Source organism: Acanthochromis polyacanthus, chromosome 4 (assembly GCF_021347895.1).
Source record: "Acanthochromis polyacanthus isolate Apoly-LR-REF ecotype Palm Island chromosome 4, KAUST_Apoly_ChrSc, whole genome shotgun sequence".
NCBI classification, from domain to species: domain Eukaryota; kingdom Metazoa; phylum Chordata; class Actinopteri; family Pomacentridae; genus Acanthochromis; species Acanthochromis polyacanthus.
Genome location: NC_067116.1, coordinates 28992564 through 29016183, shown reverse-complemented (window position 1 = coordinate 29016183; position 23620 = coordinate 28992564). Strand labels below are relative to the sequence as shown.

Below are 23620 nucleotides of genomic sequence, written 5' to 3'. Positions count from 1 at the left end.
AATTGCTAACTTGCTTCAATTTTATGTTTTAGAAATGAGAGATTCACTCACTTTCATTCAAAAAAGAAAAACAAGCATTTTACCTCAATTTCCTCCGCTTCACACTGAACAAACCACTAGAAGGTTTTTATGATCACATAGCGGTGGATCCAGGAAGTTTGCTTGAGCTTTCTCAGTCTACTTTGTCAGGCTGAGAAACGTGAAGTGCTCCACACATGCAGAGGCACCGGCACCAGCAGGCTGGTGGTGTTGCCAGGCAACTGCAAAGCCAGTTGCTGTCAGTCACTCCAGATGACTGACCAGACCAGATGAAATTAGCAGAGTCATTAGCTAAGTAACGCATAAAAAAGTCACTGTCCATTTTAACTGTGACAGTGGAAGCCCAGTGATATTTGTTGATATTTTGTAAAGCTGCTGTCTTTACTCTCAGTTCCTTACTGTGGCACATCCAACGAAGAAAACCCTGCGTCTGAGAAACAGCAAATATGTGGTTTCACATTTGTCAAATTTGCACTTCCAGGACAGTATCCACCCACTGCTGAATGCATCCTGTGTGATCACAGGCTTATTTTTTCTTCTTCTATTTCCAATGCCATTAACTTATTCTTTCTTTTACAATGGCACCTCTGTAAAAGTCAGATAAAATACACAGTGCCTACGTAAGCTGTTGCCAAATTAGGATTTCTATCTCAGCTAACAGAACCTTTTTAAAACAGCCCCTGCCGTTCGGAAAAACACTCTCATTGCCTATAAATGCCACCAGTTCACCACAGCTATCACCACTTTAGGAAAGTTGTCAGCTTACAAATTACATAAGGCATGGTGACATTTTCATTATCTTTTATAGAGCCTGGCTCTAAATGAAGACACTTCATTCTGGTACGTCCTTACCTTGGCTTGGCACCTCATGTGTGTGAAATTACACTTAGTTTACAAGTACTGCTCTGGCTGAACTGTTAGGAAGGATAGTAGCTTAGCGTGCTGTTGTGTATTGAAAGTTACCCAAAATGCCCTTCAGAGAAACAAAGGAAACTTTTTTCAGTGATGCAGACAGTGAAGGAGAAGAGAGGAGCAGATTGATTTATAAAACAGGATGCGTGTGACGGTTTGAACAGAAGAAATTTTTCTTTTGGTCAGCTGTTATCTGTGTATTTAGACTCCTGCTATTCTGTCTGTGCTGTTTTGGAGATTTTAAAAAGTTGCCCAGCAGCACCTATGCGTGGGTCAGAGCTGGATGCCAGTGCAAAGCAGATGTTGACTTCACGACTAATTTGTACTCTTGTTATTCTTCTTTTACCCGAGAAGCTTATGTGCTTGTAATATTTTCTATTATTATATTTAAAAATTTCAACCATTCAGTTAATAGCTTCACATTAAAGTGAAGTGCCGAAAGTATTTCCTATTCAGTTACATTTCACAAAACAGCACATTAACTCTCTGAACTTCAAGCAGTGGGCATTCTAAACACATTTTTACTCACTGTGAGCTCATTTTTCTTACATTCCTGCACCTCAGTGGAAGCAGCACAACTATGTTCCCGAAACTGGAAAAATATGCTACACATGACGATATAAGAGTAGCCATATTTACAACCTCTACACAATAGGCCCTGTTCACACAGTGTATCAGTTCTGGAAAAATATTTCAAAAGGCTTACAACAACTTGCTAACACCTGCTTCTCTGTGTACTTTCTGAGAGCCATGCTGCATTTATTTTAGTGATCAAATATGTTTTGTTTTCCTTGTAATCTCCCTGAGTGTTTCCTCTCTGCTCCACCTTTAGTTCACCCATAAAGTCTATGGTTTTCTTTTTCAGATGACTGTTGAGCTGAATGATCATTCACTTGATGGTTGCGCAGAGGAACTCAGATTTTTATTTTAAATGTATTCATTTTTACAGAATGTGGTGCAGTTTATTTTTATATTTCAATTAAATATTACAACTTTAGGCTTAGATTTTGTTATTTTTTTCTGCAACAACTATAAATCAAATATTTTATGTTCATGAAATGTGAGAAAATTGAAAATCTGAGAATTATCTTTTTTCTTTTCTTCTTTTACAGTTTTTTTCTGTTCTTTTTTTGATTAAGAAAGCAATCCTTTCAAACCCACCAATGCATTATGGGGTTCACTGGGTTAACAATGATAGCATAATTAATATAATCATGCAAGACAAACAGCTATTAGTCAAGAAAAAATAATAATAAATACAGTGCTGTGACTGTTACGAAGCAGAAACAAAGAAAACAAAAGGAAAAAGGAAAATGTTCCCTATTTTATGATAGAAAAAATATGAAAAGCTTGATTATTCCTGAGAAAATATGTCTTCTTTTGTTTTTTCCTTGTTCTTTCTAAATGCAGTAGGAAGTCAGTTATGCCTGCAGTCACCTGTTGTTCAAAAATATGACGGTGATATTAAATTCACACCAACTGTTGGTGATAGCACTGGCTTGATCATTGAACAGTGCATGTGTGTGTGTACACCAGAAGAGTATGATGTTATTGTGCACCGTGCAGGCGACCTTCACGTCCATCCTCTCCCTGCTGGATGGTGATTGCCCGGCTGAAAGGCTCCTAGTTGGCAGCTCATTTTTCTCCCTTGATTTTCATTCAACGCCTCTTTCATTCATCTGCACAGAGAAGAATGAGAAATTGCTGACCTCAAAAACAAATACAAAAAGTCAGGACAGGTCGTTCTTGTGGCTCGGCATTGTGTAGGATTGTTCCACATTACCCCCGTCTTTATCCACTAACATGGGGTGAAGAGGTTAGTGTAGGTCAGGACCACTGCTGATAAATTCTGAGTCTTCTGAAAGACACGGCATTATTGTTAGTATTATGTAAGTCATGTAAGAAATGACAAAATGGATGGGTTTCTGCAGCTTTTCCATTCATTTAATTTTTTTGTTGTTGTTTTTAACCAACATCAACATAAGTAAATGAGGACATAAACAAGAACCAGAAAAACACAGATAAACAAAATTAGAGCGTAATTTCTGCTGCATTGACAATTTCAATAAGTCTGTTAGCACTTCTTAAAGTCACTAAGTGAAGCATTGATTTATGTGACGATGAGAAAGTCACACATGAAAAGTATGCAAAATTAAACAACTATAATTATTAGTTTAAGTAACTTTCTATACATACCCTGATTTTTTGTTGGATTGCTGTTGGTCACAGCTGACTCATTCATAACTTTTGATTGAATATGATGTTCTGCTTGTTTGAGTCGTTTTCTCAATAAATCTTTACATCACACATATTTTTTTAGTTTTTTACAGTTTCTGGCTCTGTTAACAGGAGCAATTTTGGAAATTTGGAAATATACAACCTGTTTTTGAAAGGCGCTTTTGGTTTTTGGGGAAATTGATAATCATATCTATAATGCAATTGTGGAATTTGACAAGATAAAAGATAAAAACAGGAATCTAGGGACATACCATTGGTGTGGATTCTCCTGTTGATGCCTCCTGTCTGAAGTGTCACTAAAAACGCATAGTCATGAAAAGTCCTTGTCCTGACCACCACAATGTCTGTGATCACACCCCGGTGATTAAATGGAAAGACACCTCTCTTGACAAATGCATCTGTCAGCATCCACACACAGTGCCATTGTAGGAATAAGTCCCATCAATCAGCATGAGAAGATGAGAAATACATTCACAATTCTTGTCAGCCTCATTTGGAATGCAAAGTAGTCATCTCTACTCAGGTAACAGCCCATGTGTTTATTGTGTACACACCTCAGTTCATCATCCAGTATAAGCTGACCTGAAAAACCTGCTTTGTTGCATGAACGAGAGCATCGACATGGACATGACTGTCACAGTTATGATCAAGGGTGACAGCCTGTAGGATAATTTGGGGTGACTTGGTACCTACACTTGATTTAAAGTGACTGTAGTTGGCAGACGCACCAGCAGTTGGGATGTCATAAAACAACTGCGTGGAATTACCTTAGTCATGAGAGAGTATTTTTTTTCCTTCACAAGGGTTGCACCAAAGCTGAACGTATTTTAATGCATGGAAAGTAGCTATATGAACCAGCACAATACATAAAACGATGCTACTCAAATCAAAGAAACCAAACGAAGATTCACTTAATTGGTCTAATAAAAGAACTAAAAGGTACTAAAGGTAGCACCCTTACACTTGGTGTTGAAACAACTCAGTTTCCAGTGACAAATGAGTGTTTCGTACACGTGAAAAAAAAATGTACAGGTCTACAATAGGCAAAATTTCTTGGCACTGTAGACAGTCTGTCTTTTTATCAGAAAACACACAAACAAGAGAGCCAAGTCCGAGGCAGAGGCTTGCACGGCCATAGTTGCATATTGAATCAGGACAAGGTTAATCACACCAAGAGGGAGAAGGAGCAAAAGGCCCAGGGCCGTAACAAGATCATGTGTGGGTGAAAATACCAAGCTCCCGTTGGTTTCTACTTTGCCATCGGGTGACAGGTCCTGCCACAAGATTAGTCCCAAAGAAATGTCAGCATCTCACAACTTTACAGCCTTTTTTTGTGAAAATAATACATTTTGTACTGTGGACCAACACGGCTATCACACATTTTGCTCTGAGGCTGGACTACAGTAACTAACCCCTTGTTGTTTGAGGACGCAGACGCACATATTTTCCTTTCACCTCAAGCAGGATGTTTGACTCATCTCTCCTCTTCTCTCACAGATTTAAACCTCTGATCTACAATTACAGGCGTAAGTCAGATAAGCCTGACTGTATATTCAGAGACCCCTCTGACCCTCGATGTGCTTGATTGACAGTAATGCCAAAAGGTCATAGCATTGCTTTCAATAAGCAATAAGAAACTGGGCTTGTTTTGTGTATTTCTTACCTTTAATCAAGGCCAGGTGTTGTTCCAGAATCACTTTACAGTGAACAAAACTGAAGAAAATAGATTCACTAAAATTAAAGAAATTAAACTTGATAGGAGCGTCGTTCTGTCAGCAGCTGAACAGTTTTTAAAGCATAATGCTTTTGATGATGTGAGGTTGTAAAGCCAGTTTAAGTAGGAGAAATAAGGCAGTTCAACATTGACATTTACTGAGCCGTTTCACTTTCAGACTGCACTTTGACAGCAAAGACTGACAATGTTTAGGATTACCAGAACTGATTGACTTCATATGTAATATGCACTGACTAGCATGCTCTTTAACAAGCAAAGATGAAGCACTGTGAACAATAACTGTTACCTTACGATTCTTTTGCATAGGAAGGCTAAAGGCCAGGTGGACTGCAGGAGAAAGAGGGTTTAGACTAGTGAATGATATAGAAAGTGTCTGATCTGCATTGAGAATAAGAGGGACCAGGTTTTGCAGCTTGTTTTACACATTTTAATGGTCTATCTATGGGGAAAATGTGTGTGTTTTCCTCTTATTTATGCTTTAAAGAAGTACTATTACTATTATTTAAAAGTGTGTCTATTATTAATGGTATATCTACAATATGAAAACCATAAATGTGCAAATGTTAAATGAATTCATAAAAATGTTTTCTATGGTCTATATTTATTCTGTTACTGAAACAAATTTTTATTAACTTGAACATTTTTCACATTTTCAGAAAAAATACTAAATTAAATAGATTCTTTTATGTCTTGATTCTTAGGTTGGTTACTTGATTACATTCTGTCTTAACGTCACAAACAGACATGACAACAATGGGATGAGCTGCTAAAAATGCAATTTGAAAACAAATATACACCTGTAAATCACACACGATTAACAATTTCTGTTAAAATATAGAATAATACAACTGTTGATGCACAAATAATTGTCAGGATTCTGCCATTGATGTCTGTTACCTTTCAACACATTATTTTTTCTTTAGCATGCTGTCCTAAATGTTTGTTGTTAATATTAGTGTCCTTCATCTGAAAGTCGCCCTTACCTGTTTTATTTCCAGTTTTCCTGTCACTGATATCCATGATATATATGCTCAGTGCAAATATTTGAACACTTAGATTATGTGCCTGTCCAATTTCCTACCATCAGTGTAGTCTTCCATCAAAGCAGCAGTTGAATGGCATTCTCCATCAACACAACCTGACTGCTGTACCCCAACTGTGTGAGCTAGTCTCATCAGTTGACGTATTCTTAAGAGGCTGGTGTGTTTTGAACTAAACTCATGCTAAAAATCGATTCTGTCAGCTCTGGACAGTGACATTAAATTGCAGCACTCGTGATCGCACTTTATGGACCCTCCATAGGTGTTTGCAGCCTCCTGACTGATTATAGCTCTACTGATGCTGAAGTTGGGTGGAGCGGTGCTGGGAATAAAGGGGTCACCAAACACAATGTGCTTTTCAGAATGAAAATGGAGCAAATTGTCCTTCATAGTTAGAACAAAACCACAGGTGGCTGGAGATGAGTGTACACACCACAGTCTGAATATGTGTGTGGTGGACTTTGACTGCGAGGGACATGGGTTTTCAGAAAATATGTAAATACTTGACAAATACATACCGGTTTTCTTCTATAATCGGGAGGATTATTTTAAAAGCATATTCTAATATTATTACGACTTGTTTTAAAAAAGCACTTACAAACTTAATCCAAGTTGCATAAGATTAAAGTAATCTAACTTGAAGACTTTCTTACTTTTGGATTACTTCAATACCAAGTATTCACATGAAAACAAGAAAATGTGTGTGCATGGCCGGCTTGCTGCCTCTCAGCTACCAGTTGGGGTGTGATTCTAGACAGCAGGGAGCAAGGTACTGTTTGACTAGATAAAATTATTTGAACTGATTTCTAATAGTAATTAATACCTAAATAGTCTTTTTTTATCATTATGTCCTGTTTTTCCACAATATTGAAAAGTCACATATAATCATAATTTATCATTACAGCAGCTGATCTGAAAATGTGTTTTCATTGTTGCTGAATTACCTGTAGCTTCATTTTGGTAGTTACTTTAATGACGAGTGGTCATTTTCTAAATGGGAAGCAGACGTATGCACTGAAACGTCACTGCTGCAAATATGCGACTGTGAGACCATGAAACTGTGAAAAAATATCCCTAATAAAGAACTTGACATGACAAAAATATATTTTTTCACTTCAATAAATGGATCAGACTTTCCCTGACAGTGAGATAAAAATATCCGATGGCATAACGGAGCTCAGGACTCAACCTGAGGACGGCTGCTGTGAAACAAATGATTAGACTGTGGCTGATAAACTGTTGCTCTGTGTGTGACAGCTCACCTGTCTAAGGAGAAGAAAAGTGCGCAGTGTGACTTGCAGTCAGGTCTTGGTCAATCCTGTATCCACGTTGGAGACAATTTCTAAGTAGCATTATTAATAAAGGTACTCTGTTGACCCACGTGTATAAATTAGTTTTGGATGCATTTATATGGATTCTGCTTTCATGCTGCCACTATGTTCAGTACTGAGAAAAGGTATGTCGCCTCCTTGAAAGTTTTTCCATGTTATTGCTTCTCTTGACAGCCATTCTTCTTCTCAAAACTTCACAAGGTCTGTCAAGTTGCAAGAGGGCTGAGAATAATCAGTCTTTCTCCAAGTCCAGCCACAAATTCTCTATTGCATTGAGGTCTGGGTTCTGACTCGGCCCCTCCAGAACATTCACCTTGTTGTCTTTAAACCATTTCTGTGTAGCTTTGGCTGCTGTTGAACAAATCTTCCACGAAGTTGTCTTGCAAACGGCATCAGATTGCACGTGAGTCTTACTACATACTTTGCTGCAGTGACGTTCATCTCTACCTTCTTGGTCCTGCTGCAGAAAAGCATCCCCACATCATGATACTGCCACCACCGTGCTTCACAGTGGGGATATTGTGTTTGTGACAGTGTACAGACCAAAAAAAAACTCCCTCTAGTTGAGTTCAGAGTCTCACACATGCCTTCTGCTGAATTCTAGTCTAGATTTAATATGAGCTTTTTTCAACAGTGGCTTTCATTCACCAATTTTGCTTTCAGTGTTTGTTTGTCTTAACATTCTAGTTATAGCTAGTAGTAATGATTCACCAGGGATTGGACCGTCCTTAAACAGGTGCCTCACACTAAATAAAAGTTAGCAATCCTGACCTGGTAGTATATCATCATTTATCTGATTTACCAATGTGTTTTGAAATTGTAATCCTTATAATAATGCCCAATTTTATTAAATCTGTCGGAAACGTCATTATGTCAGTTTGTGTGAATTTAACAGAGGACAGTTACCTTTTCTGTATTCTCATTTAAATGACATTCTATGTGTTTTGTTACTCTTAAAGCCTAGTTACACATAAATTAGAATTTTTATTGTATTAATTGAAGAACATGTTTTATGGCAGAGAGGTGCCCTGTCGGTGTTAATGCTCACCTGTGTGTCCATGAGGAAGGTTGCAGCCATGGTGGGCAGAGGACAAATAAGGTTGTCGTTTGGCCTTAATCATCACATCCTTGGAGATCAGGCAAAGCGCCAGATGTTATTTGTGCAGGTTGTAAAAAGACAGGAGGAGAGAGAGAGCAAGAGAGAGGGAGCGAGAATGACAGTTGCATAAAAACACAAGGCCAAGAGTACACTGACACAACACGTCATGATGAAGGGCGAATGGGAGGTGGCAGAGATGTTATTCCCCATGTTAAATATTCAGATTGGAAGGGGAATAAAGACAGACAGAAAGCCTGTGTGACCTTTTTTGTGGCATGTGTGTGTGTGCTTGTATTACTCATGTTGTGGGGACATAAAGCCATTTAAACAGGCACCTTGGGGAGGCAAGCCCCATTTTTGAGGACAAAAACTTCCTACAGCATATATCAAACATTTAGGGCAGAAAACACAGCTTGAGGTTAGGGTAAGGGTTAGGCGTGTAGAGGTAATGATTAGGCTGAGATGAAAATGAACGCAAGTCAATGTAATGTCCTCTGAAGAGGTGGAAGCACAATTGTGTGTGTTTTCTGAAATGTCACAAAGTCTCACTACATATCAGTACACAATATCTTGAGGACAGACATGCAAAAACAAAACAAACACATTCTTACAGTGCATGCTGCGGTTTCCTTCACTGCATAATGAAACTAATGTAAGTTAATTTTTATATATTGACTTATTTGCTTCATGAAGATTTAGGTCACATGAGAAAGGAAAATATTTAAAGGGGCAGAAAAACATATTTTAGATATACTGAACCACTGGTTTGTATGTGAAATCTTATTACCATTTTCACTTAAAGACCCCTCTGGTCAAATCAATAAATCCCATAAATAAAACCCATTTTAATACTGGCAGGACATGCTGAAAAATGTTTGGTTGTTAATGTGAAAATCAGAGCAACACAAGATAATTTTTTTCACTAATTACATCATACTGTTTTGAGTAGCCATTGTTCAGTGGAGCAAAAGACCTTGATTAGGACTTTGAGGAAGCTGGTACGCTGCACCAGCAAATAACAAACAATAATAAAAGTAATTCTACACAAAGATTAAATAAAGAATGCCGCTACAGAAAGCTGGGCTCATTTAAACGCTGAATTCCAACTGAGTCACTGAACAGACAGCGTTAAAAAAAAAACTGAAATTCCCTTTCTATTTCAGTGTGAAAGGGCACAAGATGTCTTCACTTACAGTCAAGCAAGTTTTCTATAAAGTCATGGAGTTTAATCACAATGCAAATACTAATGTGAAAATTGAGAGGCATTAAAAGAAAGTAGAGAGTGGAATTGACCTATTATGAGAAGTAAGACAAAATAAAAAAAAAGATAAACAAAACCTTTTTGGCAGTTAAAGTAAATGCACAGTTGCTTTCTGACAACATGCTAGTCCATGGTACAGTATACAGAAGCGGGTACAGCCCTGTGCAATATCATTTCATTGTCTTATGTGAAACTGTCCCCTCTCAGTAGTTGTATTATTTATAAGTTTGACATGTTTTTTCTCTCGTAAACAAATAAAAGACTAATTAGAAATCAGTCAAAAGTCAGCTGCAACTGTAATCAGGAAGGATAGAATGAGCCGTAGTAGCACTAATCAGAGTCACAGTGGCCGTCCTTCAAAAATGGAGCCATGGACACTGCAGTATTGGCACAATCTAGCTTTGAAAAACACACAAGAAAGAGCGTCAGACTTGGCACAGGAATTATCAATGAAAAACAGAGTTTTCGTGACTGGTCAGAGGAACACTGCTTAACATCAACCTCTATCAATAGCATTTAATAAAATGAGCCTTGCTTGTCCTTTGGCACAAAACTGCAAAAGAAAACTTTCCCTAAAGAACATGAAAAGAAGCCTGGTGAATTTCATGAGCAGAGTCTTGGGTCAGATAAGACTATGATAGATTTGCTTGTTTCAGATGGGGTGCAGCATTTTGTCTAAAGCTGGCCAGGAGAACCACAGTGAATGCATAATCCTGACAGTGAAGGACAGACATGGGGTTGTGATGATGTGGGACTGCATGAGTGCAAAAGGGGTTAGGGGAGAACATTTGTAGATACACTATAAATGCCTGTGGATGTATACCAAAGTACAGGCTGACAAAATGACTCCTATTCTTCAAAGAATTAAAAAGAAAAGAATATTTCACCATTATAGCAAACAAAAGCAAACAGCCAAAATCACACAAGAGGTTTTATAGAAAGAAAAGGTTAAAATCATGATATGTTGCCTTACTTGAATCCAATAGAATACCTTTGGAATATTTTAAAGACACAACTCTGTACAGCTGAAAAGAATTCAGGGAGAACATCTCTCCAGAAATTTGGTATCCTCTACGCTAAGGAGGATTGAGTCTGTTGTCCAAGTAAGCGTAGATACACAAAGTATTGAAAAAATAAGTGATGTCAGTCTTAGTAATGAAAGGTGTACTGACTTTTATTGCATTGCGTTCCTACAAAGAGAAATATTTCAAATACAGTAAATCTAAACTGTAGTTTTAAGTTGTATGTGGAGCAGATACTTAGACGTGATGTAATTACTGTAAAGTAATGCAATTTTGAATGATATGTCATTTAAATAATATTGCACACTAATGTACTCACTCTTGTTGAGCACTGCATCTCGGCAAATGTCGGACATAAGCTGACAGATGCTTCTGAAAAGCAAAACAGTAGCAGCCTCTGTTTACTTGGTATTGCAGAAAGAGAAAGATGAAGACCCGATGCAAATGCTCAGTGACTGTTCTCCAATTTAATTATTTAGAGCATGGTTTGAGAATTAATTGAAGTGATATATTGTATAGCTCTGTAGAGTTGTTTCATTTTCTCTTAGCGCTGCCTCAGTGTTTTCTCCCTCTATCTCCCCCTCTCTCTCTTACACACACACACATACACTGACACCCACCCACCCCCGTACTCTCTATGGAATGGTGTATGTGCATTGTTAGTGTTGTAGCTCAGGGACTTTGCCTATGCTCTGTGTCCCTGTACTCATTTGTCAAGTGCGGTTTTGAACGCAGCTTGGTTGGAAGGGTTCGGGGTGGCAGGTGGCAACAGCATGCATCTCTCCCTCATTCTCACTTTCTTTGTTCTCCCTCTCCTCTTGTCTCCCATGGCCTCTCGGTGTGCACTATTCTCTGTGTAGCAAATTTTTTAAGCATGGTGTCGTGTACGAGTTGGCAGCCCCTGACTTGGCAAGGTGAAACTGGCATTGATCAGGCCAACGACACTGGCAGGTTCCCTTACCGCTTCTGCACACTGCTGGGTATAAACAATTTGGGAAGGCTTGTGTCAAACACAGATGCATATATATGCACAGTAGCTGTTATGCATAAATGTGATATTTAGTACAAGTGGATGATGACATGTCCCAAGCTTATGCAATCCACATTACCCACAAGCAGAAATGTCACAATCCATTATTTTCCTATATTACTAATTGAGGGGGTCCTCACCACAAATTAAGTCCTTAGTAAACTTCACATGACCCATGTTTTTGGTTTCCCAACAAGCAAAGACAGTCTTGCCATTAGCAACACTCAGAGTCATTGTTTCTTCAGACAATGACCTTGATCTCTCCCCAACCTTAACCAAGTTGGGGTTTTTGCCTCAGTTTAACTGAAGCTTAGCCATAGAGGACAACAATATTATCCACAAAATATGGGGCGTTGTCTTCCCAAAAAATATGTATCTGTACCGCTGAACTGCATTCTCATTTATGTTTTGAGGGGGATATTTTATCTGCCGGATTCCTTTTGTTTGTGATGTAGCACAAATAGGTTTCAAATCAGTATTTTCTTGGAATGTACTGCATTGCTTTAATATCATTTCTCTTCAGCCAGCCAATCATGTATTAGATTGGGCAGGACTCCCGCAAAGGGAATGAAGGAGACACTTCAAACATGTCATGAAACTAGCAGTTGCTATCGAATTGAAGTGTGTCAACCAAAACAGTATACCTTCCTTTACCAAACCACACGGTTTTGTTGCTTAAACCCAACCAAACAACTAACAAGTTATGACTTCACTACTTTACAATTTCATCCATGCATGTATTCGATCATCTTCTTCCCCGAATTAAAAACGTTGTGAAGGTCGATCGCTGAAGAAGCACATCACACAGGGTTTTTGCTGGCAAAACAAACAAAAAAAAAAGACTGCAGTCATTAACAGACAATGATTTGCACATATGGGGTAACAGCACACACTTCTTTGAAGGCCCTCCTTAAAGGTATTCACTATGTTGAACACAGCTGTGCACATGAAAAGTAATGAAAACGGCTTTGTGAAGAATGAAAAGGAAGCTTGGGATTGAATCCCTGCATACTTTCTCACATCCACACATAGCCAGGCACTGTGTAAAACGGACATGCTTCTTTAATTTCCGCAGATCCTTCAGTTTTGACTTGAAAGGTGCGAGTGGAGAATTTTCAGATGCTGTTTATAGATCTAAAAAGGACTTCATCTGAAGAATACTAGTGCCTTCATCTCGATGATAGCTGCAGTTTTTCTTTTATTTTTTTTTTTACCCGCAGAGGGATTTCTCTGCCTATTGCTCAGCTGCTGTACGTAAACCATTGTAAGTCCATGGTCAGTCAGATGTCAAAAGTTGAAGGCACTTCCATCAAAGCATAGGAGCAGACCATTAGTGCAGAAGAAGAGCACAGAGGACAAAAGTCTTAAGGACTTGAAAGACTTATGGTGCCTCAGGACATTCATTTTTCAACAGGTTTTTCTTCCCAAGACATTTGGACCATATTTACAAGCAATTATATCATTGACATTGATTTTATGTCCTTGTCTTTGAGGAAAACACAAAGAGAGGCAAAGTGGGAGATAAAAAGTAAGAAAATAGACAGAGAGAAAGGAAGGGTAAATGGTAATAGAGCAAACAGGCCCAGAAATGAACATGGGGACAGAGGGAGAATGACAAAATAGCAGATAAGCCTGCAAATATAGATGAAGGTGATGGTGATGAAGACTAAATGTGTCTCCCAGAGAGACATTGATTGGTGTAAACAGCAGAGAAAATGAAGTGACAAATGGAGGACTGGAGGAGTTAACCAAAGCAAAACAGACAGAAAAAATGCAAATAAACAAGTGTTAAGGTCCAAATCGAGGAGAAAAAAGTAGTAGAGGATGAAAAGAATGAAAAGACAGCAGGCGATGACACCAAAACAACGATAACAGGGAAAAAAGGATGATAGAAGCAAATGTGATGGAAGGAAATTTATATATATGCTAAAGAGATGAATAGGAAAGGAATTTGATATAGAACAGAATACAAATTAAATTGATAATGTTTAGTCTTTCATGTGATTAAGGATGGGCAAAAAGATCAGATCATTTTTTTGGAATAGAATCATGATCCAAACTCTGAAAACCAGTTCTCCCCTTGGACTCATGATTCTATCATTACTCCGTCAAGGAACGGTGGAGTTACATGACAATTGTCTTTCGTTTGTCTTTCTGTTTGTTCGTCTGTTTGTCTGTTAGCAACATTACTCAAAAACAGACTAAAAGATTTAGATGAAATTTTCAGAGAAGGTTAAAAGTGACTCAAGGACCATTTGATTAGATTTTGGCAGTGATGTGCCTTATTGTCTGGAGCCACATTTTAGTTGAAGGTTTATGTACCATTGTAAGATAGCGGCACGGCATCATTGTAACTATGACTACAAGTGAACACTACGTCAGCTGCCTGTTGATAATCACATGACTGAGATACAAAAAAAACAACTACACAATAAAAGTCATTTTGATTGCAGCTGTTCATAAATTGGTGGTGTGTAATACTGAAGCTTGTTCTGAGGTTCTGTCTGACATCTTGAGTGGGATCTAATTATCCTTGAGTCAAAGAAATGCAAGCTTTTCAAATGACCTCCTCAACTAAAAATCAGGATTTTATCTAGTTTGTATGACAATATGTTGTTTTGAATATGCTAGAAAACATGAGTGAAATAGAGATTCAACATCATATTAAAGCATTTCCACTTCAAGGTTCTAGGGTTTAATACATAAAAAACTTCAGGAACTAATCTTGTCATCTTGCAGGGTCAGACTTCCTGTATCATTATTATTCTTCAAAATGTTTTCAATGTTTGAGCAGAGATGCAACTGAGCTGGTGTGCTACCACTGTAACAAACTGGATGGGTGGAGAGAGGCAGGGACGTCATAGATCAACACGTTCTCGAGGAAGCAGTGGTGTTGTAACATCTAAGCTGCTTTTAGATACAAATGGATTAGAAAAATGGATTGGAAAAAAAAACTTGAAAATCTGTAATTTATTGGTTAAATCTACAACCACAGATGGACTTTGACCTTACTGGATTTATTTTCTGATAGAACTCACAAAGCTGCTGAACTCTGTTGGTCAGTTATCCACCCTTGGCATCTTCTGTTGAAAACCAATGCCACTGAGAGGCACATACTTTCTGTTCTTTGCTTAAGAATTTCTGTCTATTTCAATTCACATCTTTGACTCATATTCTGGCTTACTGTCAACATGACGGTTCTACAGCACTCTCAATAACTTTGAATTTATTCTTTCAAACCTAACTACTGTAAAGCCTTTGTTTAATAAATACTGCTCCATAATGCTTTTATTCTCTGTACCTTTGTACTCATAATCCAGAACAGAATTATTGTTTGAACCAAAGTAATCTGATTACTCTACAAAATAAGGCTGACTTTTGTGTGTGCATGTAATGCAACTGCTTCCTAGCCTTGTCCACTGCTTTCTCAATAGATGCTCAAGAAAAGGGGAACATTAAAACAGCCATAAAATAGAGATTATAGCAGACCAAAAAGGGGGAGGGAAAATAGAGGCTTTTCCATCCACTAAGATCAAAGTCTTGGCTTGTGTATTGATAGATTGGACTTATCTCTGTGCTGTTGCTTGTAAAGCCTAAGTGCCTTTTTTGGAGATAAGACTTGCACTCCTGAGGCACTGTGGCCTCTCTGACTTCTCCTGGGGGTCTGTCGTGAACAAACAATTTAGAGGGTCAACATCTATAAATGTATTTCAATCAAAAAACCTAAGGCTGTGATATTGTCAGTTGTTTTGCGTTACTATGCTAAGCACTTGATTGGTCTAGTTACTGAGAATAAGGATGACTATTCTGGATGTAATCACAGGACTGAAGAATCCTCAGGGAGGAGAGATGAAGCATCTTCAAAAACCTAAAAGAGAAGTCCAGTTTAGTTTTACTAAAGAGACCCAGAAAGATAATGTTGATATGTAGTAATAAAGAAACACAAAGTATGTGGCAGGAGTTAAGAAGAGGATTTTCACTCAAGAGACCATGTGGAACCATCCATATTCTTAGATTGAAGTTTTGTTTTCCCTTTCTACTCACTTTTGGTTTTCACTCAATTTTTGGTTCAGTTTTAGGACAATACAGCCCTTTCAAAACGTGTTTGAAGCTTCTCCTTGTTTTTCTGAGTTACAAGGGTGATGAGTCATGCCCAGTCTACAGTATGTATGGTTGGCTGATTAGAAAGTAGTGACAGTAAAGCACTTAAATGAAGGGCAAACATATGTTAAGCTGAGAAGATTTTCCAATACATCACAAACAAATGTAATCCACTAGGAAGTATGTATACCTCAAAGCATATTTGACAATGCAGTTTAGTTGTGGATTAACATAATCTGGGAGACAGGGTTGGTTCTAGTGGTTTAGAGGTTGTGTCTCAGTTAACTGTGGCCACAACGTGTAGTTAATTGTATCTTTAATAAGTCAACTGTGACAAAGACACAGTGGCTACTTGCTCTGAAGGTCCAGCACCTCCCAACTCTTTTAAGCTTTCAGCCGGGTTACAAAGTCAAATATAGTCAGTTATCAAGGGATCCAGGATCATTAAAATATATTGCTACTATTATCATGCAGGGACCCACCTTCAGTGGGTCTACCACCTGTTATGGGGGGCACAACTCATTTAAGGATGACCAGACACCTGCATAATACAGACCTTGCAATCCATCTTACCTCGACCCAGTCCTCCATGCCCCCAACTCTTTTTTCAGCTCTGTCTACTTTTTTTTTTACTCTCTAATTGCAGCTCTCCCTTGATCTGCCCTTTTCAGTATGTCTACCCTCTACATTGCAGTTTTGACATTAAACACTTTCAAACACACCATTTTACAAAATGTTGGGGACACGCACAAGTTATAAACATACTGAGGAAACAGTCATTTATATGCATGCTCACACAATCATATATGTATGCACACATAGTCTCTAATCACTGCCATACTGGGGGACTTTCACTTCAAACTCAAAGCACTTGGACTAAATGTGTGGAGAATGCGAAGGTACAGGGCATGTAATTAAATCTGCCCACTCCCTTGAGGCAAGTTATTTTGGGCATGGTTTGGGGACAGTTTGGTTAAGATGTCATGAAATATTCAGTGCTTGTGAGTCATTTACCTGCATTCTTCAGTTCCACCTTAAAATTCAAAGACTTGCCAATGCTAAATTGGGATTCGAGAGTCTCACTTTTTTGCGACACCAAAAACAAACTAGCCAGTGGCTCTTTAGAGGTTTAAATCTGTAGTTCTGAAATGACTATGCCTTACCTCACATCACTAGAATATGAGACTGCATGTTATTGTGTCATGTATCGCTCACTGTAGCTTTCCAGCTTAGTTCATTAATGGACAAAAAATGCATCATAATGTGTAAGTTGAATGAAGTGCATAAGATATTATGCATGATTACTGTAACGCTGTTTCCTGGCTCACTCTGCTCAGTAGCTCATTGGTGCTGCAAAGGTCAGTTCAAGTGGAGGCACAAAGCTACAGGTTTGGCACAGTTGTCAAAGTGAAAAGTACAAAAGAAAAACTCAGTTTCATGAATGAATATATGAATAAGGAAAGATGATACACCTACAACAAACTCAAATCCAATGGTTGATGATACCCAATGGCTTTATTGAACTGAGGTAAGCAGTGGTGTTCTGACACACCCTGCTGGTGGCTACATTACCTCTCAAATGGCTTTTTCCAGCTAATTTCTAGTCATGTTTTGTGGTTGTTTTCACTTATTTTTTTACTTATTTGTAACAGATTTTGCTATTGACTACTTTCATCTCCAGTCCCTGAGCAAGTGTGCACAATAGTAACAATAAAACACAAATATCTATGAAAGGCGTTACTGCATCTATGTACAATTTTCGGTTTGCCCAACCATCTCACCATACACTGAGAAATATTCACAAATTGAAAAATAAGTGTTTCTTTACATCTGTAAGTGATTATGATAATTTCACCAGTTTTGTTTTCCATTCTGGGATGTATAGTCTGTCATTGTGCTAATCATTGCATTTGGGTTGTTTGAAATGCATCATTGTCAGACAAAACTTTTTTTTTTGAAAGAACCATTCATGTACAGTTGTGAAAAATGACTATGGAGCGAGACAAACTGGAGAAAAAACCATAACGTCTTTGCCAGTCAGCCAGTCAACTTGTGAGTCAGCCAGTGAAGAAGTGCTCGAGTCAGTCAGTCAGTCAGCCAACCAGCCACACGTTCAGTCTTAACAGCCCAGTTTACAACAGCCTGCTATAAAACATGAACAACTGACGGCTACAGTCACTTCTGTCTGACACACTCCCGAGTTGCAGTGACGTTACTACAGCAGCAGTCTGCATCGCTGCGTTGACAAGCCCCTTTATCACCTGTTAACAGGCGGTAGAGTTTGTGCGTGTGTGAGCGTGCGCATTTTTTGAGAAAGCAGTGGAGCAAGTACAAGTCGTATGTACGGCGGGCGTGTGTGAGGTTGTGTCTATAGGTGGCTGTGCGAGTGTGTGCAACCGAGACAGGCATGAGTGTGTATGAGAGCTGACAGAGGCGTCCAGGTTGACAGCCTTTGTAATGGAGGAGAAGGTAATTTGTTAGACGGATCCTCCTCTGCGGCCGCCTGCACGTCTCCCTCTGCTCATCCTTCTCTCCATCGCGTCTCCTGTAAATCTCTCTCAACCACTCTTTCTTTCCCACTTACCCTCCATCTCCCACCATCCTTCTTGTCTAATGTTCCTCCTCCTCCATCCCTCTCTTCCTCCTCCCTTGCCCACCTCGAGCCCTCATCCATCAGGCCTAATGATTAAGCTGCTGCCCTGCTCATCTGAGGCCTTGCTTCATATTTCCCAGAGCTGAAAACTGGCTGTAGCGGAGCAGCAGCAGAGCGTGCTTCAGCAGCCAAGCAAACTCTGGCATATCCTTGATGCAACTACAAATACTTTATCGAAAGAGTACTTAAAAAAAAAAAGGCTTATAATGTGTCTAAAGCAAACATAGCCCCACATTGAGTAATTTCTTAAATTTAAGCAGAATGGAGGTTTTTGTAAAAGCTGTGGAATTTACATAAACTACTATTAGATTGATGTCCATATTAATGTTTGTGGGTTTCTTGTAGTTGCAGACACAACATTGTGCCAGAACTTAAAATTCACTATTTGATATCAGTCAATCCACACACACACACACACACACACACACACACACACACACACACACACACACACACACACACACACACACACACACACACACACACACACACACACACAGTGATTGATTAACTCTCGCTGAGCAACCATAACTTCCCATTTTTTGATATATGCTGTATGTCATGTAAAACAGTCGCCAGACAACAGGTTTAAAAAAAGAACTTTTTCACAGCAGAAACTTTCCCCCAGTGACAAGAAATCTTTGTAGAAACTCGTTCGTTTCTGCTGTAGGGAGCAGGGTCTAAATTCAGATCCGGAAAAATTCTATCAATAAATGCACGGAGGAAGCGCATTTCAGAAGTACAGGCATTGTACCTGCAGTGCTGAAGGTTTGTGATATGTTAAGTGCTCGCAGCATTTTATTTCAGCCACCTTTTGTAGCTGTAAAGACCATTTGTGTTTTGTTCATTGAGCTTTGATACACCAACATGAGAAGGCTTTCCACTGTAGGAACTCTGGGGAGGTTGAAGATGGTGAGAACATATACAGGAACGGTCTCCTAATTGGTCCTTTCAGTTTCTCTGTTTCCATTGCAGTGTAGGACTCAGCAGGTTCTAAAGTACTTACCAAGGAATGAGTCCTTTTTCCCTGCAAAAATGGCCCTAAAAGAGGTTCTACAGCAGCGGTTCTTCGAATTTATTTCTATAAAGCTGAAGTATAGTAATTGGGCCAACTACTTCAACCGTGTAACACAAGTAGCTTATTGTTTCTTTTTTTTGTTGTTTTCAACACAGACATTAATATAAATTTTATTTATATTGCAATATGGCTACTAACTGCCTTAGATATTCTGACTCTGAGCTAAAAATTACTGTTTAGTTCTACAATTTCATTTAGCAGATGCTTTCATCCAAAGCGACATATGTCTGAGATTAGATACAACGCAAACAAGGACTTAGTCAGGAGGAAACAACCAGGATAAGTGCCATAAAGCAAGTTCAAGTGTGATAATAGGACCTTGGTGTCTACGAGCAGTGCAGGAGGTAATAGGATTTTTTTTTTTTTTTTGCTGTCTGTGAGGTGCAAAGATTTTCAGTGAGGAGCTGGGTCTTCAGTCTTTTCTTAAAGACTGAGAGGGACTCTGCAGATCAGAGTTTGGTAACTCGTTCTGCCACCGGGGAACCACAGCGGAGAATATTCTAGCTATTGGCCAGCCCTGTTGTGGTGGTTGCATCAGATGCCTTTTGTTGACCAAGCATAGTGAACAGGAGAGATTTTAGACTGGAATGAGAGAGTTCAGGTCGGAGGGAGATGTTTTCATTGTAGTTTTGTAGGCAAGTGCCAGAGTTGTCCAACCGGAAGCCAGTGAAGCGAGCTGAACAGTGGAGTGACGTGCTGTTTTTAGCTGGGTGAAAACCAGATGTGCTGCTGCGTTCTGGATCATCTGTAGATAGTTGCAAAGATATTGGAGAAGTTGGAGGAACCAGGTGGTAACCTTGTGGTTACACTGACTGCTTAATGTATGCAAACTGTTTCTGGACCGGCTGCTTTAATACTACGTTTCTGCTATAATCAATGAAAGTGGCTACACCAGGTCTTCCATTTCAGACTCTTGATGACTGATCTACATTTATTTGCCAATACAAGCTGAGAGCTGCATAGTAACTCATCCCTCACAGAGTCTACTGCTGCTGCCCATTTTACACAAACTCCAAAAAGCAACTGAACTTTCCCAGTGCTGTTCTGGTTCCAAACACCAAAGACACAAAGTCACAAAATGAAAACTCACCGTCTTGCAGTGCCACAACCTTATATTATATGTACACTGCAGGTGTGGCCAGTAAAATGATACATTCTGTAGCACAGAAACTGTCCACATCCAATAGCATAGCCATGATGTTGTGTGTGGTCATAGTTCTTTGAAAATATGCTATGTTGCTGTATTGCTGAGGTTGTTCAGTAGCTCGTCCATTACCCTTAACAAAACAGACACGGTATTGAGGCAAACAAGCTTACACATAAGAAGACAATGTGGGAGCAGATGGTGAAAGGAGGGCCTTAAAAATAACAGCTTTGTGGTCAACAGCACATAAGCCAACCTCACAGAGATCACTGAGGAGGCTGTGACAGGGATCCAGAACTCACTGAGCAAGACTGAAAAATGTTCACAATTTCTATAAAATCTTCAATTGAAGAAAAAAAAAATAAGGGCAAACAGTCAAAAACCTATCAGACCAAAGCAAAAAGCTACAAAATCACCCTTGAATCTAAACATACTTAGATTTCACAATTCTATAGTTTCATTTAGTAGACGCTTTTATCCAAAGCGACATATGTCTGAGAGTAAATACGCCAGCAAGGATCTAGTCAGGAAAAAAAAAAAACTGGATAAGTGCCATAAAACAAGTTCAAGTGTGATATTAGGATTGTTGTTCCTATAGACAGTGCGGATGTAATAGGGGGATTTTGGGGAGATTTAAACCGGAGAATGCTGACTGTTGATTACTTCACTGTTACAGAACTATTAAATAAAAAATACCGACTTTAAAGTGGTGATGATACTACTGTTAATTATCATGTGATGTGCTGGAATGAAAAGCTTGACAGGTGCAGGGGGAGAAAAAACAAAGTGTTAGTGGTCACTCTCACTGTAAAAGAAGGGGAGAAGGTCAACTCTATGTATGAAAACAATAGCAGAAGCAGTTCTGAGTGGAGATTTCCATTAGGGATGAAATTACAAAGCATCAAAGGTAGATATCTCAATAAACACCACACTTTGGATGCCATCTGTCATGCTGCCCCATCAGGATTCCTGAGTTCTTGCTTTGAAATGAGAACACTATAATGAGAAACCAAATCAAAGCTTGAGGTCATTGACTTCCTCAAGTTATGTTTCCAGGGTCTGTCAGGAATCGGAGCAGGCTCAGTCTCTCTTATCCTCCTACTCCTCTGCAACAACATTTTTGAAGTCCTGATAATAACTGAGATGATACGGGAGTCTGTGATGTATCCTTTTGCACACACCATCTACAAACTCTATGTCCGGAAACTTTCTCCTTGTACAGAATTGAGACCCAAATTATAACCCCACACATGAGCTACACTTTTTGTTCTCCTTTACCTAAAATTGTTCACTATCCAAACCGTTGATTTCTCAGTCATCGAGCACCCAAAGAGGGAGTTCCATCACTTGCATGCCCCTCCACAGCACCACTTTGGTAGAGTGCAGTCAGAAATACAGAACCAATCGGAGGGAGGAGTGTGACAAAGTGTGACGCTAAACAAGTGTTTGTGTCTCTGTTTGAACGAAGTGGATTCACCATTTCACAGTCGTCGTTGTTCAGGAAAAGTGGAAGTGCCAGGCTCTTAGAGAAATTGTCTTTTGACCTCTGTCTTCCTGCCTGCCATCTCGCTGTCCATCAGCGCTACAGTGGAGCTGAAAGGGGCACTTCTTCACAAGTCTCTAATAGGTATGTATTTCACTGTTGAAGTCAGTGTCTGAAAGACGTGTCCTTGAAATGGATGGCACAACTTTGTAAGTGGACTATTACTATAAGTTTTTTGGGAAATAAAAATCTAATGGAAAGACTACAAAGAAATAAAATAATTAATGATGTGTTGATAGAAAAGGGAGGGATTTTGATACCATTTGAAAACACCTTTACTGTCAAGTTATGCAAGGTGACAGGTGCTGAGAAATTGTTCCTCATTCAAGGTTTCGACACTTGAAAATATGAATGCCAGGCAGAATATGGTGATCTTTAGAATAAAATAATCTGCAGGCTGTACAGCCCTTGCCGAAGGGGACAATATAAGAACTTTTTCTTTAACCAGATCAGTAAGAAACATGTCAACAAGGATCAGAAATGACGGAGAACGCTGTCTGACTCAAAACTTATTTTGAACTTGCGGTGTTGTCTGTTTCCATTTTCATCACCCGCATTTCCTAAACATGCTTGGAAACTTGTAGCAACTTTTTCTGGCAATCATGATAACAGCAGCGATTTCAGTGTCTATAGTTGTACAGATCTTGTAATGTATTTCAATTAACCCTGTGAACCCCAAGCAGTTTCTGGGCTTTTTGTTTACTCCTGTCCCATGTTTGCTCACTGTGGGTTCATCTTTCTCTGCATCTCTATGGAAACAACACAACCACAACTAGAAATCAAATAATCAATTACTTTTCAGCAGTATGAGACCTATTTAAGGCCAGAAATCATGCACAAAAGAAAATCTAGAGGTACATTTCTTTAATTATTTATTTGACAAAATTTGAGAACATGTGAAATCAACATATACAACATTTTTACAAGTGTCCACAGATTGCACTAATACTTGGAAAAAATGTTCCATATGCGACAGATATTTAACCATTTACTTTTTATTTTGTTTCTATACCTGTTTCCTCTTTGCTCTGTGTAAACAGCATACAAGTTAGCCAAACATTCCCTGAATTTTTGTCATGAGATTTTTGGTCACAGCTGAGTCAGTCATGGCTTTTTCATTATCTTTCAGAGGGTTGAAAATCTGATTATTCTTTCTGATGGTGTAATTTTGTTGGTTTTTGATTTTGTCTTTTTGTTTGTTTTTTTTTTTTTTTTTTTTAGAATAACATGGTTGTCAGAGGTTTAATGTGATCATTATATTCACCAGAACAAACAATAAAACCAGGTCAATGGCTGCATGTTACACCATTACATATTAACACATAAGTTGACCTAAGTTGACCTCTAGCTGCTGTATGGATATGCACAGAAGACAACTGTCAATAGCTTGCACA

The 23620-nt window shown here is 38.8% G+C and overlaps 1 protein-coding gene across 3 annotated transcripts in view; it reads left to right on the top strand.

Moving 5' to 3' along the window:
* Nucleotides 1–23620, top strand: part of LOC110966177 (inactive N-acetylated-alpha-linked acidic dipeptidase-like protein 2) — a 580988-nt gene that overhangs the window by 481535 nt on the left and 75833 nt on the right. The window lies entirely within an intron of this gene.